The 13462-nt window shown below is 42.8% G+C and overlaps 1 protein-coding gene across 9 annotated transcripts in view; it reads right to left on the bottom strand.

Annotated features, from left to right (window-relative positions):
• The window catches only part of ATPSCKMT (ATP synthase c subunit lysine N-methyltransferase), a 339506-nt gene that overhangs the window by 217079 nt on the left and 108965 nt on the right, over positions 1–13462 (bottom strand). The gene's annotated exons all lie outside the window — the stretch shown is intronic.

Genomic DNA, 13462 nt, shown 5'->3' with positions numbered 1-13462 from the left:
CTCTAAAAAACAAACAAACAAACAAACAAGTAAATTCAAACCACATAGAAATTAAAACACTTTCCAAAACAAGTTGTGAGATGTATAACTACAGACTATTTAGAAAATAAAAACGATGACAAAAGTATATATCAACAACTATGGAATGCTTTATATGGATCAGCAAACGTTTTCTGAAAAGGACCACATAGTAAATATTTCAGGCTTAATGAGCCATAGGTTTCTATCACCACGGATAACTCTGTCACAGTAGTGTGAAAACAGCCACACACAACTCATAAATGAATGGCTGTGCATGTGTTCCAATAATACTTTATTTATAAAAACAGATAGCAAGCTGAATTTGATCCATAGCCTTGGCTTGCTAACCCATTTCACAGTAATTAAATGTTAAGCACCTAGAAAGAAATTCCTAACTTTACATGTTTTTATTGCTAAAGAAGAAGAAATAGAAACCAATGAAATAAGCAATTTGCTCTAGAAGCGGGAAAAACATCAACAATAGCAAAACAGAGGCAGCAAGAGTAAAAAATAATGAAGCCAAAACAGAAATTAATGAAACAGAAGGCAGGAAAACAATAGCATTGATAAATAAATCCAATATTTAAAAAGACCAATAAAATAAACCCAAAACAATGCTAATCAAGAAAAGTGAGGGAAGAACCACAAATATCCATTACTGAGAATTAGATATCATACCCACAGATGTAGAAGATTTGTTTTTTTTAATTATAAGCAAATACTGTCAACAACTGTATGGTAATAAAAGCTCAACTCTCAGTGAAATGGCTAATTATCTAGACATAGTCTATTTGCTAAAACTGACTCTTGTAAGGGGAGCAAATCTGAATAGATCAAGAATAAGATAAAGGCCAAGGTTATCCAGCATTTGCTAGTGTTGGGTCCTCTTTGGCTAAGTGCTTTCCTTGTATTGTCTCAGTTCATCCGCCCAGCAACCTAGTGATGTAGGTCCTATTATTATGCATGTTTCTTCAGATAAAGACAGAGAAGTTTAAAAAGGTTAAGAAGCTTCTCACACTCCAGTAACTGGAATTGGCACACTCTGACCCGGGTAGTCCATCATTGACCTCACACTGCAGAAGAAACTGAACAATATGTCAAAGAACAGTCCCTAAGGAGACAGGAAGGTAACATGGCTTCCTCATTGGGCAACTTGCTCAATCTCTTGAGCAAGTGACCATTTCTACAGAATTTCAACTGTTTTTCTGGGAGAAAAACAAGAAAAAAAAAGTTCCATTCTATTGTAAGAAGCTTGAACCACTTAAAATCAAAATGGGACAAGGATAACTAGTAACTAAATCTCACAAGTATAGATGCAAAATCTTATTATATCTCAAGTCTAGAAATATGTTAAAATAATAACATGCCCTGAACACATACGGTTTTATAATAGAAATGTAGAGATGGTTCCCAGCGAGAATTAAATTCTGGACATAATACATTATATTAACAGGTCAAGGGAGGGAAATGATTCTTCTCACAGATGCAAAATTTAATCTCCTTTCTGGCTTTTTAAAATTTTAGAAAAATAGGAATAGACCAATACAACATGTTAGATGTCTTCTTAATGTCAACAGTAAGCATGGTGTTTACTGCTGAAATACTAGGGCAGTCTTTCTCAAACTGCTTTATAGAATATCAGCTTCAAAAGTGAGAAATTCTTATTCTACCATTAAAAGAATTCCATATTTCAATAAACCCAGAAACGGATACATGTCATATCCCCATTCTGGAAGGGATATCACAATATACCTGACTGTATTATATCTACAAGAATAGCAAACATAGCGGCACCTGGGTGGCTCAGTGAGTTAAGCATCCAACTCTGGATTTCGGCTCAGGTCATGATCTCATGGTTGGACTCTGCACTGACAGCATGGAACCCACTTGAGATTCTCTCTCTCTCTGCCCCTCCTCACCTCAAAATAAATAAATAGCCGTTTTTAAAAAGAATAGCAAAAGTAGCAAATAAATTCTGGGGGAAAAAAAGACACAAAAGCACATTATAAATATTCAGTATTAAAATATTACGGTAATAATAACTGAAGGAACAGACATAAAAAAAAAAAATCTTCCAAAAGAGTAAATATAGGATCCTAGTATATGATAAACTATACCATTTCAAAACATGAAACAAAGGTCAGAATATTCAATAAAAGATAGTAGAACAACTAGAAAAAATATGTACCAGACCTCGAGCTCATATATTACAAAAACGTAGGGGTGCCTGGGTGGTTCAGTCAGTTAAGTGTCCGACTTCAGCCCGGGTCACGATCCCGCGGTCCGTGAGTTCGAGCCCCGCGTCGGGCTCTGGGCTGATGGCTCAGAGCCTGGAGCCTGCTTCCGATTCTGTCTCCCTCTCTCTCTGCCCCTCCCCCGTTCATGCTCTATCTCTCTCTTTCTCAAAAATAAATAAACGGTAAAAAAAAAAAACTAAAAAAAAATGTAAATGTGGCATGGTTTCGTTATATACCAAGAATGAAATCATAAAGATGGCTTCAGGAAACAAAGCTGGACTTCAAGTGTGAGCATGGCTACTTAAGCGTACATCTCTCTCCTTGCCCCCTAGATTATACCAGCCACCAGAAACGTCGCCAACGCAACTGAGAAATTTCATTCTCAGTGAGACTTTAAGTATAATTTGTGGACTTGAAGATGTATGTGAAGACTGAGAAATTCAGTTGAAATTGAGCAGAAACTACCTGGGAAGAAGTAAAAAGAAAAGGGCCCAGAAATGCTGCTAAATGCACCCCCTGAAGGGGAAGGGCTGCCACTTTATTATAACAGGTGTATCCCTTAACAACAACAGTGACTGTAAATGACAGGAGGGGCCAGAGGCAGAGGCAAAAGGTCTCCTTGATCTGAAAGACACAGCAGAAGAGCCTACATTAAGAATCACACTAGAGGCGCCTGGATGGCTCAGTCGGTTGAGCATCCAACTTTGGCTCAGGTCACGATCTCCTGGTTCATGGGTTTGAGCCCTACGTTGGGCTCTGTGCTGACAGCTCGGAGCCTGGAGCCTGCTTTGGATTCTGTGTCTCCCTCTCTCTCTCTGCCCCTCCCCTGCTCATGCTCTGTCTCTCTCTGTCTCATAAATAAATAAAAACATTTTTTAAAAAATTTCTTAATAAAAAATTTAAAAATAATAAAATAAAAGAATCACACTAAAAGCCATATCCCCAAGAAGTCTGCCTCTGGAAAGCTATCTTAGTCCCCATGCACCCTGTCCCTAAACAGGAACCTCTTCCAGACTGGCTAAGGAGAATATGATCACTCTGTGATGAGTGATAAAAAGGGAATTAGCGTTAATACAAAGATGATCTAGGAAATAATAGTGAACAGAGCAACAAAATACATCAATGATGAAGAACACTCATAGAAAAACATTGCCACAGAGCAGATAAAAATTTGAACTAAGTATTTCATTGCAAATTTAAAAATATTCAGTGTGGCCATTATCTCTATAAAGGATGATGAGACACAGGAAAGATATGATTATTTAACAGAAAGAAATAAGACATGAGCTGGCATACTCCAAGAAAGAATCAATGAATAAATATTGGAAGGAGCAAAATGCGTCTAGATACTCTGGAAGCTCACGAAGAAATAGAGGTAAGAAGAAGAAGAAGAAAAATGAGCATTATAAAACAAAATTAAAGAAAGGATTTTTTTCTTAGGAAAAAAAAGCTAGCTCTGGAAGACAGGTAAAGGAGATGCAACTCCTACATCATCGGAATCCCTTAAGAAACACAGAGCAATGTAACAAAACAAACATTTAATGACACGGTTCATGAAATTTTTCATGAAATAAAAAAAGAATGCCATTGGTACAGTTGAAAGATTATACCGTGTACCAGACAAAAAGTTGGCCCAGAATGGTTAACACCACAACTTAATCACAGTAAAGTTTCTGGATTTAAAAAAAAAAAAAAGAAAAAAGTTTCTAGACAAAGAAGTCAATCTGGCTTTAGATTTTATCCACCATTAATCACCAAAAGATAATGGAGCGGCATCCAAGAGGTACTCATGGGAAAAATATGACCTGTCCTTCAAGTATAAAGAGTACTTTTTCCTGTAATTGCAAGAAGTTAGGAAACATTGTTATCATGAGTCCTTGAGCAAACTATAAGAAAGCAAATGTCAGCCAATCAGAAGATGATTAGGAAAACCACAGGGAAAGAAAGATGCTAGTGGTAAGCATCAGATATGCTTAAAATGTATTTTTTAATGTATTCATTTATTTTGAGGGGGGAGGGGCAGAGAGAGAGGGAGACAGAGAGAATCCCTAGCAGGCTCCACGCTGTCAGCACAGAGCCCGATGCAGGCTCAAACTCTCCGAACCATGAGATCATGACCTGACTGAAACCAAGAGTGAGACACTCAACCGAGAGAGCCACCCAGGTGCCCCAACGTTGGATGTTTAATTGAAAAATAAAACCAAAACAAATGTGTGGACGAGAGTCACAGAGCAGAAGTAAATGCTACCTGCCATGGCAATGTTGAAATGTTGCAATGACAAAACTCGGCAGAAAAAGGGAGTATGAAGGCAAAAGACAGAGTAAGTTGGTCAGTTGCCTCGTTTGTAAGAACTGAAAACTGCAAAGCAACGAAAGTCATTAACAGCTGACAAATCACGTTAGAAGTATAAACATAACTAGCTTACAAGGATACGTACTAATGCAGATGGGTTTTATTGACTAAAAGTGGGTGTATGGGAGGGAGAAGAAAGCTGTCACACAGGGATTTTTACCGTTACTTTACTGAGAACATATACTGTATAAAAAATAGAGGACCAGGGGTGTTCATTTTAAATGAAATTATAGAAGCAGCCACTAGGATAATAATAATCCGAACCTTCCTAGACTTCAGAAAGGTTTTCAAAGACAAGAGACCACCTGGTAAATGACTTTATGCAAAAGCATAAAAATTGAAATCATAACGTAAAATAATATGGAAAACTAAAAATGGATCCCATCTACCATTAATAGAGGTAAATGAGCTCAACTCAGCTCTGATGGAAGGGTGGGAAGAGGGAAAGCAGTAGAAGGAAGAGATCGGAGGCCAAGGCAAACCCAAGCACAAGCTATACACAAGAGCCACAGCCGAACCGACACGTTTCATAAAGATTTCTCAGTCTTTACAAAGGTTTTTAAAATTCAAGCACAAACACAAAAGAGCAAGGGTTGTGATCTTAATACACTCAAGACAGACTACAGACCACAAAGCATTAAACAAAAAAGACAGAAATGAGCACTCTATTAAGTTAAATGCTATAATCGCATAATAAAGATAACAGCTCTGTATCTCTGTGCACCTCCCTCTGTCCTTGATGCATAAAGTAGATAAAAAAATAAATTATATATGGCCTAAGTAGTATAATTAAGAAGTAGATCTGGTTTACATGTACAGAAATACACCCATGCATACATTTGCACGCACCCTAAAAACAAAGAAAATATCTTCAGCTTAAGTGCCCCTGAAAGTATAAAAAAAAAAAACAACAACAAAAAACTGGACTCAGTTCGGAGCCAAAAAGAAAATCTCCGGAAAGTGAAAACAGGGCAGAAAACTTCCTATGATCACAATGCAATAAAACTAGAAACTGAAAATCAAATTAAAACACAAAAGACCCATCCCCCTGGGACAGGGGCAAAGGCTCTTACATTTTCCTTGAGTCAAAGAAAACGGACAAACAAAAACATAATTTCTAGAAACTGTAATGAAATGGCCACAGTAAGAATCCATAGGAGAGAGCTAAGAAAAGCTCAGCCAAAAACACTTCAGTTCTATTGACCAAAAAGGGAAGAAAAACAAAGAATGAAGAGAAAATGAATGAAGCACCCAACACAGAACATTGAGAGGGCACAAAGGAAAGTCAAGGAAACCTACAGGAACTGTTATTAAAGAAAAAGGCAGAAACTAGACAGTTAGAAGACAGAAAAACAGTAGAAAACAAAAATCTGAAAGCAAATTTTGCTCAGACAAGAGTTTCTTTTGGCTGCGGGACTTTTTATTGGATTGAATGCCCGCTCAGTGTTAAATGGCCACACAGCACAGTGGGAGGTGGGGAGAGAATGCCACCCAAAGGAACAGGGCTATTTAGGGAAGTAAAGAACCAGGATGGGCCAGGGGGACAAAAAGAGGGCTGAACTGCTTTGTATAATAAAGTGAGGGGAACTTTGCAAGGACCCTCAGAGGAGAACCGTGTTCTTGCCCGTCTGAAAATGTCTCTAAGTGTCCCTCAAACTTGATGGATAGTTTTGGCATAGAATTCTAGTGTATTCTAGTATGAAGTCACTTTGCCCCAGGATTCTCAAGGTACTGCCCTATTTGTCTTCATATCCTGCAATGAGCACTTAGAAAAAAAAAAAAAAAGGAAGAGGAAGAAGCAGATCAATATGTACTAAAATGGATAGTTCTCCAAGGCACAATGTTGAATGAAAACTACAAGTCTTGGAGTAATTTATAAGGTGTGGTAAGTTTTAGATCAGAAGAATCTGGAAAGGGATCTCCCAGGGGCTCCCTTGGGGGAAAGGGGAGGGCACTGGAATTGTGGGGGTCTGGTCAAGGCAGGCAGCAGTCTGTGCACTGACAGTGTGTTTTTCAGTTTATCTTATAAACACAGTTGCCCCACAAATCCAACAGAAGTGTGAACAAAAATAAGAAAATGATGTTCTAGAGCTCTTACAACCCACACTAATCCAAAAAAGCTTGAACCAGAATTTCCTCCCATCAAGCGCTCAGTAAGTACAGAATCCTATGCTCCTACATCGTAACCATTTTCATCACTTTTCCATTTACCCTTTCAATATACCTGGAGTTTATTCAGTTGTATGATATGACTTGATGTCTTACAATGATATTTTTTCCTATTTCCTTACCAAGGGTTCCCACACCATCACGGAACATTCCTTCTCTTCCCTCCTGATGTAAAGTGCCTCGTGGAGGCATGTAGCAAGTTGAAAAACATCTAGTATAGAACTCAGGTTTCCTAATTCCCAGCCTGGTGCTTATTCCACTACATCACTGAGTCGATTTTAGATTACTTTTGTTTTAGACCTGGCCTTTTTTCTCAATTTTTTAAAATACAGTTGGCACACCATGTTATATTCGTTTCAGGGCTACAACACAGTGATCTGACAACTCCTGGGCCGTGCTGTGCTCTCCACAAGCGTAGCCACCATCTGTCACCACACAACGCTACCACGATACCGTTGACTATAATCCCTACGCTGTACCTCTCGTCCCCATGCCTTTTTCTCAATTTTTAAAACGTCTCACATTCCTAACATTCCATTTTATTCTTGAATTGGACTAGTTAGATTTTTGCCCTCTGTTATGGAAGATGTCTTCCCAGGATTTGGACAAGGGGTGCAGAGCAATGCTTGGGTTCATTCATTTATTCATTCAGCAAACAGTTCTTGAGCCCCAACCATGTTCTAAGTACTCTTGCCAACGCTGGGGATCTCAGGAGATGAGGGCAAGGAGTTGCCTCCTTCTTTTTCATTTGCCTTTTATTTGATTTCAAGCTCTGTAGCCTGTCCCTCAGTCTTTGCCATTTAACTATTCACTCCATCCACCCCATGGCCTCGATTCTACCAACTAGCAGCTGATGATGATTCCTGCTCCTTGGTTTAGGATGAATGGTAGTTTTGATACTCAGCGACTTTCCATTGATCCCCTCACTGCCTCAATAAGCTGCTGTTACCCAGGACTCACAATGACCAAAGCCCACTCCGTGATGGGAATGTATTTCATTTTGTACAAGTGAGGGGACAGGACACTGGCATCTTGCCACCCATCCCTTCCTACCTCTACCTCCACTAAAAACAAAAGGAGTTAGTTATTAAGACCTATTGTGCACTTTCCAGAGAAGTATTGTCTATAGCCTAGATAACAGTGCAAGGGGCACTTTGAAACCTTTTCCAGTTAGTTCTGATTTATTATACAAGCCCCAGGCCTCCCATGGAACTCTCTGCGGTGTTCTGGATCTATAAACCAAAGAACAGATATTACATCCAACCACAGGAATCGTCTCGTCATCTGTGGTGAGTGTAGCCTGGACAACATTCTTCATTTAATAAGCCATTTAGATGTAGTAAGTGGCTGCAGCAAAAAGGAGGCACTTTCCATTGTGGGTTAACTCTTGTTTGGATGAACTGAACTCAATGGAAGTTAAAGCGATAGGGCACATTGTGTTTGGATCCATGACAAATCTAAGAAATTAGCATGGGGGTTCCTGGCTGGCTCAGTCGGGAGAGCATGCAACTCTTGGTCTTGGGGTCTTGAGTTTGGGCCCCACGTCCAGGGTAAAGTTGACTATGAATGATCAGCATCTAGAGTCGTATATAGCCATTACACCTCTTTGAGCAAGAGGGAATCATTTATTCCCTTAAGACTCTGCGTGTGTGAATTACTGCCTTGCTAACACAGATACCGGCTGACACGAAGGTGCAGATTTTCTTTTTTATTATTTTTTTTAATTTTATTTTAGAGTGAGAGAGCGCGTGCACACGAGCAGGAGAGAGGGGCAGCGGGGGAGAGAGAGAGAAAATCTCAAGCAGGCGCCGAGCTCAGCACAGAGCCTGATGTGGGGCTTGATCCCACGACCCTGAGATCATGACCTGAGCTGAAGTCAAGAGATGGATGCTCAACTGACTGAGTCGCCCAGGTACCCCAGCCTGTCTTCATGGAGATGATGACTTTGCCCTGAAACAGTCCCCTCGAAGACAGCTTCCGAAGCAGGTGCCATGGCTCAGTGGCATTTGGCAAATAGGTTAAAGGTGGTTGTGGGGCTGGACATCCTCAGACCCAGAGTATCCAGAGCTCAGACCCCTCACCCTGACCATGGGCAGCTGCCTTCATTAACCCCATGTATGTTCTCATTTTCTGCACATGCTATGATAAAAAAAAAAAAAGAAAGAAAGAAAGGTAACGAAGGACTGACTGCCACAGTGTAATGTAAGTGAGGAAATTACCGTGTCGATTTTATAGGAAACAGAAATGCTGTTAAGCAAATTGTCAAAGCTTGAGACATTCTCAATATGCAATCAGTTTTCCTATTTTCCTCCTTGCAGTAAGTATGCTAATGAAACTCTCCTGCCTTAGCTCGTCAAGGGCCTAGGGCCACAGTGACAGACCTGCCCCCCATTCGACAGACCATCTTCCCGGCAATCCTGCCCTGCTTCCACAGAGAAAGTCCTTCCCTCCTTCTGGAAGTGTGTCCCCCACAGCCTGACCACAGGTTTCCAGTGGCACATGTCCCTTGCCTACGGACCCCACCCCCGTCTGTGCTGACCGGTCCACGGTGGGCACTTAGCCCGGGATGGGCAGATCCGATGCCTCCAGGCAAATCTGGGCCTGATCCCAGAGGGACAGACACGTGAGGAGGGAGGCACGAGCTGTCGGAGGGGGCTCCTTGTGATGTGATGACATCAAGACGAGAGATGGAGTCGGGGGCTTGCAAAGGAGCGAAGAAAGAAAGTCGGAGACAGTCCGGCTGCACGTCTGGCGACATTTTGCTCTTTCCAGTGAGGCTGCCGATGATTTCTTTCTCGTTTTCTAGGCCTTTGCTACTCAGGGGGTGGTCTTCGGAGACGCAGCACCTCCTGGGAGCTCATTAGAAAGAAATGTAGTCTCAGCCTGGCCCCAGACCCAGGGGACCAGAGGCTGCATTTTAGCAAGACCCCCAGGTGGCTGGTGCACGTTCAAGGTTGAGAAGTACCAGCCGAGTCCACTTCAGATGGGCCTCCCTGTCCCAAGGAAACCCGGCTGATACACCCTGACAGCCTGAGCCTCCAGGTCTTTTAGTAAGTGTTGCAGGTGCTCGGACACCTGCCTGGAAACCTAAAACACCCTTCTCCCCAGCCACAGAGACCTTCTCCCTTTGTGGGACTTGCCTCAGTCAGCTGACAGTGGCCCTTCAATGCAGAGAACAGGCCTGACCAACAGCAAGGACAATGGGGCACCAGGGCAGCGCATTTAAGAGGGCATGCGCTCGGGGGATCTTTCAATGACCCTGAGAGTTAAGCAGAAGTGAGCACTACTTGGGGTGCCTGGGCGGCTCAGTCAGTCGGGCATTGGACTCTTGACTGCGGCTCAGCTCACGATCTCGTGGTTTATGGGATGGAGCCCCGCATCGGGCTCTGCACTGACAGTGCAGACCCCACTTGGGATTCTCTCTCTCTTTCCCTCTCTTTCTGCTCCTCCCCTGCTCACACTCTCGCTCTCTCTCAAAATAAATAAACTTTAAAAAAAAAAAGCACTTTTCAATGTCACTGATCATCAAAAAATGCAAACCAAAACCACAACAAGATATGTATGACCTCATGCTAGTCAGAATGGCTAGAATCAAAAAGACAAGAAATGACAAGTGCTGGTGAGGATATAGAGAAAATGGAACCCCCAGTGCATGGGTGCATTTACATGTGCAAAGCAGTATGGAGGTTCCTCAAAAAATTAAAAATAAGACCACGATGGGACGCCTGGGTGGCTCAGTCCGTTGAGCGACCGACTTCGGCTCAGGTCATGACCTTGCAGCTCGTGAGTTCGAGCCCCGCTTCGGGCTCTGTGCTAACGGCTCAGAGCCTGGAGCCTGCCTTGGATTCTGTGTCTCCCTCTCTCTGCCCCTTCCCCGCTCATGCTCTGTCTCTCTCTCTCAAAAATGAATAAACGTTAAAAAAAGATTTTTTTTTAAATAAGACCACCATATGACCCAATCATTCCACTACTGGGTATTTACCCAAAGAAAGCAAAAACACTAATTTGAAAAGATATATGCACCATTATGTTGATTGCAGCATTATTTACAATAGCCAAAATATGGAACCAACCCAAGTGTCCACCAATAGACAAAAGGATAAAGAAGATATGGTATATACATACCATGGAATATTACTCAGCTATAAAAAAGAATGAAATCTTGCCATTTGCAACAACATGGATGGAGCTAGAGAGTGAAAAAAGTCAGACAGAAAAGACAAAAACCATACAATCTCACTCATGTGTGGAATTTAAGAAACAAAACAAATAAACAAACAAACAAAAAACCCCCAGAGAAACAAAAAAAACAGACTCTTAAGTACAGAGAACAAACTGATGGTCGCCAGAGGGGAGGTGGTGGGGGAGAGGTGAGACGGATAAAGGGGATTAAGAGTACACTTATCCTGTTGTGTGCTGGGTAATGCATAGATTGTTGAATCACTAGACTGTACACTTGAAACTAATATAACACTATATGCTAATCATACAAAAATTTTATTTATTTATTTTTGAGAGAGAGAGAGAGAAAGAGAGAGAGACAGAGCTTGGGTGGGGGAAGGGCAGAGAGAGAGGGGGACACAGAACCCGAAGCAGGCTCCAGGCTCTGAGCTGTCAGCACAGCACCCAACGCGGGGCTCAAACCCACACACTGGGAGATCATGACTTGAGCTGAAGTCAGATGCTTAACCGGCTGAGCCACCCAGGCACGCCCCCCCTTTTTTTTTTATTTAAAAAGTAGGCACCTTGTATATTGCTGGTGGGAACATAAAATGGTGCAGCAGCCACTGAGGGAAAAGTTAACCACAAAATTATCATACGACCCAGGCATTCCACTTCTAAGTATATACCCCCCAAGTTGAAAACTGGTACTAAAATAAATGTATGTAGGTACACGCATATTCACAGCAGTGCCATCACTACAGCCACAAGGTGAGCAAAGCTCAAATGTCCTTCGGCAGATGAATGGATAAACAGAGCGGGGCATCGCCACAGAATGAAGAGTATCCAGCCGTAAACAGCAATGAAGTGCTGCTTCATGTTACAACATGGATGGACCTCAACAACAAGCTGCGTGGAAGAAGCTTGAACCGAAAGGTTTTATGATTGCACTCATAGGAAATTCTAGAACAGGTAAATCCACAGAGAAGGAAAGCAGAAGGAAAGCCGACTGGTGGATGCCGGGGGGGGGGGGGGGGGGGGCGGGGCGGGGGGGGGCAGGGTAGGAGGGGCCGCAGAGCCACAGCTTACTGTCAGGCTTTCCTTTTGGGGATTGAAAATGTTTTGGAACTATATGGAGGTGAGGGTTGAACGGCACGGTGAATGTCCTAAATGCCACTGAATTGTCCACTTTAAAATGGTGAATTCTGTTATGTGAATTTCAGGTCAATTTTTAAAAGAAAAAAAAAAGAAAAGAACTATATAAAAAAAAAAAAAAACCAACACCAAATTAAACGAGGCACCTGGCCCTGAGCATAACATCCATCAAATGGTAATAATCACACGTGAGCCACAAGCAGAGCCCAGCCCTACGGATCTCCAGTCCCTTCCTCTACACCTCGATACCTCCCCTTGACTGCAGAAGCTTTGCAGAGTTTGATTTCTGCAAAATATGACATTGCACGTGCATGTTGCCATTGCTACACTCCTAATCACTTCCATGAGGCTAATAGATGTAGGAAATCTGTCCTCCAAGAAAGAGCTAGGAAGGAAATACAGAGGTAAAATACACCAGGACGCTTGCTTCCACACAGAGGACGACCAGCGCGTGTTTAACAACAACAACAACAACAACAACAACAAGAAAAACCGGCAGCAAAATCTACTCACGGTCAAATATTCAGACAGAGGCCAGTGGAAAGCAGAGAGAGTTTGCTGAGGTTTGGCAGCATAAACCAAGGCCAGACTGACGAGATCATGAGGACTACCGTTCGTCATTTCTGAACCACTGGCATTTCCAACCTGCTCTCCAATCGTTTATGTACCGCTGGAAACTGGACACCACAGCGAGTGATTTGGTATTTTGGGGTGGCACACGTAGGCACACAAAGGTCATCAGGACCTGGTGAAGCAGCAGGTCACGAATTAGGACTCGGGGCTCTGAGGTGCAAGGTCCTGGCCCCGTCTGCCTCTCACCGGCTGGGGCTGTCTGGGGGCGGTGCTGTCTGCAGCTCGCAGAGCTGGTCCCGGCACTGAGGCCAGGAGAAGAAGCTGGCCAAGTGGATCTCTCCTTTCCCCCATCTGCAGGCTTCCCCCTCCCCTGACCCATCCTACCAGCTCATACGAAGACGGAAATTCGTGATCTCCGCTCCTCCAAACGCAGAGAATGCCCGGCTCACTCCCACACCCCATCCCCCGTGCGCTTCATTCATGTCTGCACATCCAGACCTGCCTCGCCCTGAAGCCAGGGAACCCCCACGGCATCTCTCATGTGACTCACAGACCATTGGAGACTCAGCTCCAGTGAGCCCTCAGACGACAGAAAGACATAACGAGCCACCATCTCTGAAATCAGCCCGACAGTTCAACAGCTTCAAACACCAAACTCACCTGTGCGTACAAATTGGGGCCAAGCCGAGAGACCCCGGGCCACCCGAGAAGATAAAGAAGTTTCTGGTCCTTCAAATGGCCCCCAAATGGCTAGACGTCTTCTTCTTCTAAGAGGGCATAGGATTTTCTAGGG

Source organism: Acinonyx jubatus, chromosome A1 (assembly GCF_027475565.1).
Source record: "Acinonyx jubatus isolate Ajub_Pintada_27869175 chromosome A1, VMU_Ajub_asm_v1.0, whole genome shotgun sequence".
Lineage (NCBI taxonomy): Eukaryota > Metazoa > Chordata > Mammalia > Carnivora > Felidae > Acinonyx > Acinonyx jubatus.
Note: the sequence above shows the minus strand (reverse complement) of the source record. Positions and strands in the feature narration are given on the sequence as shown.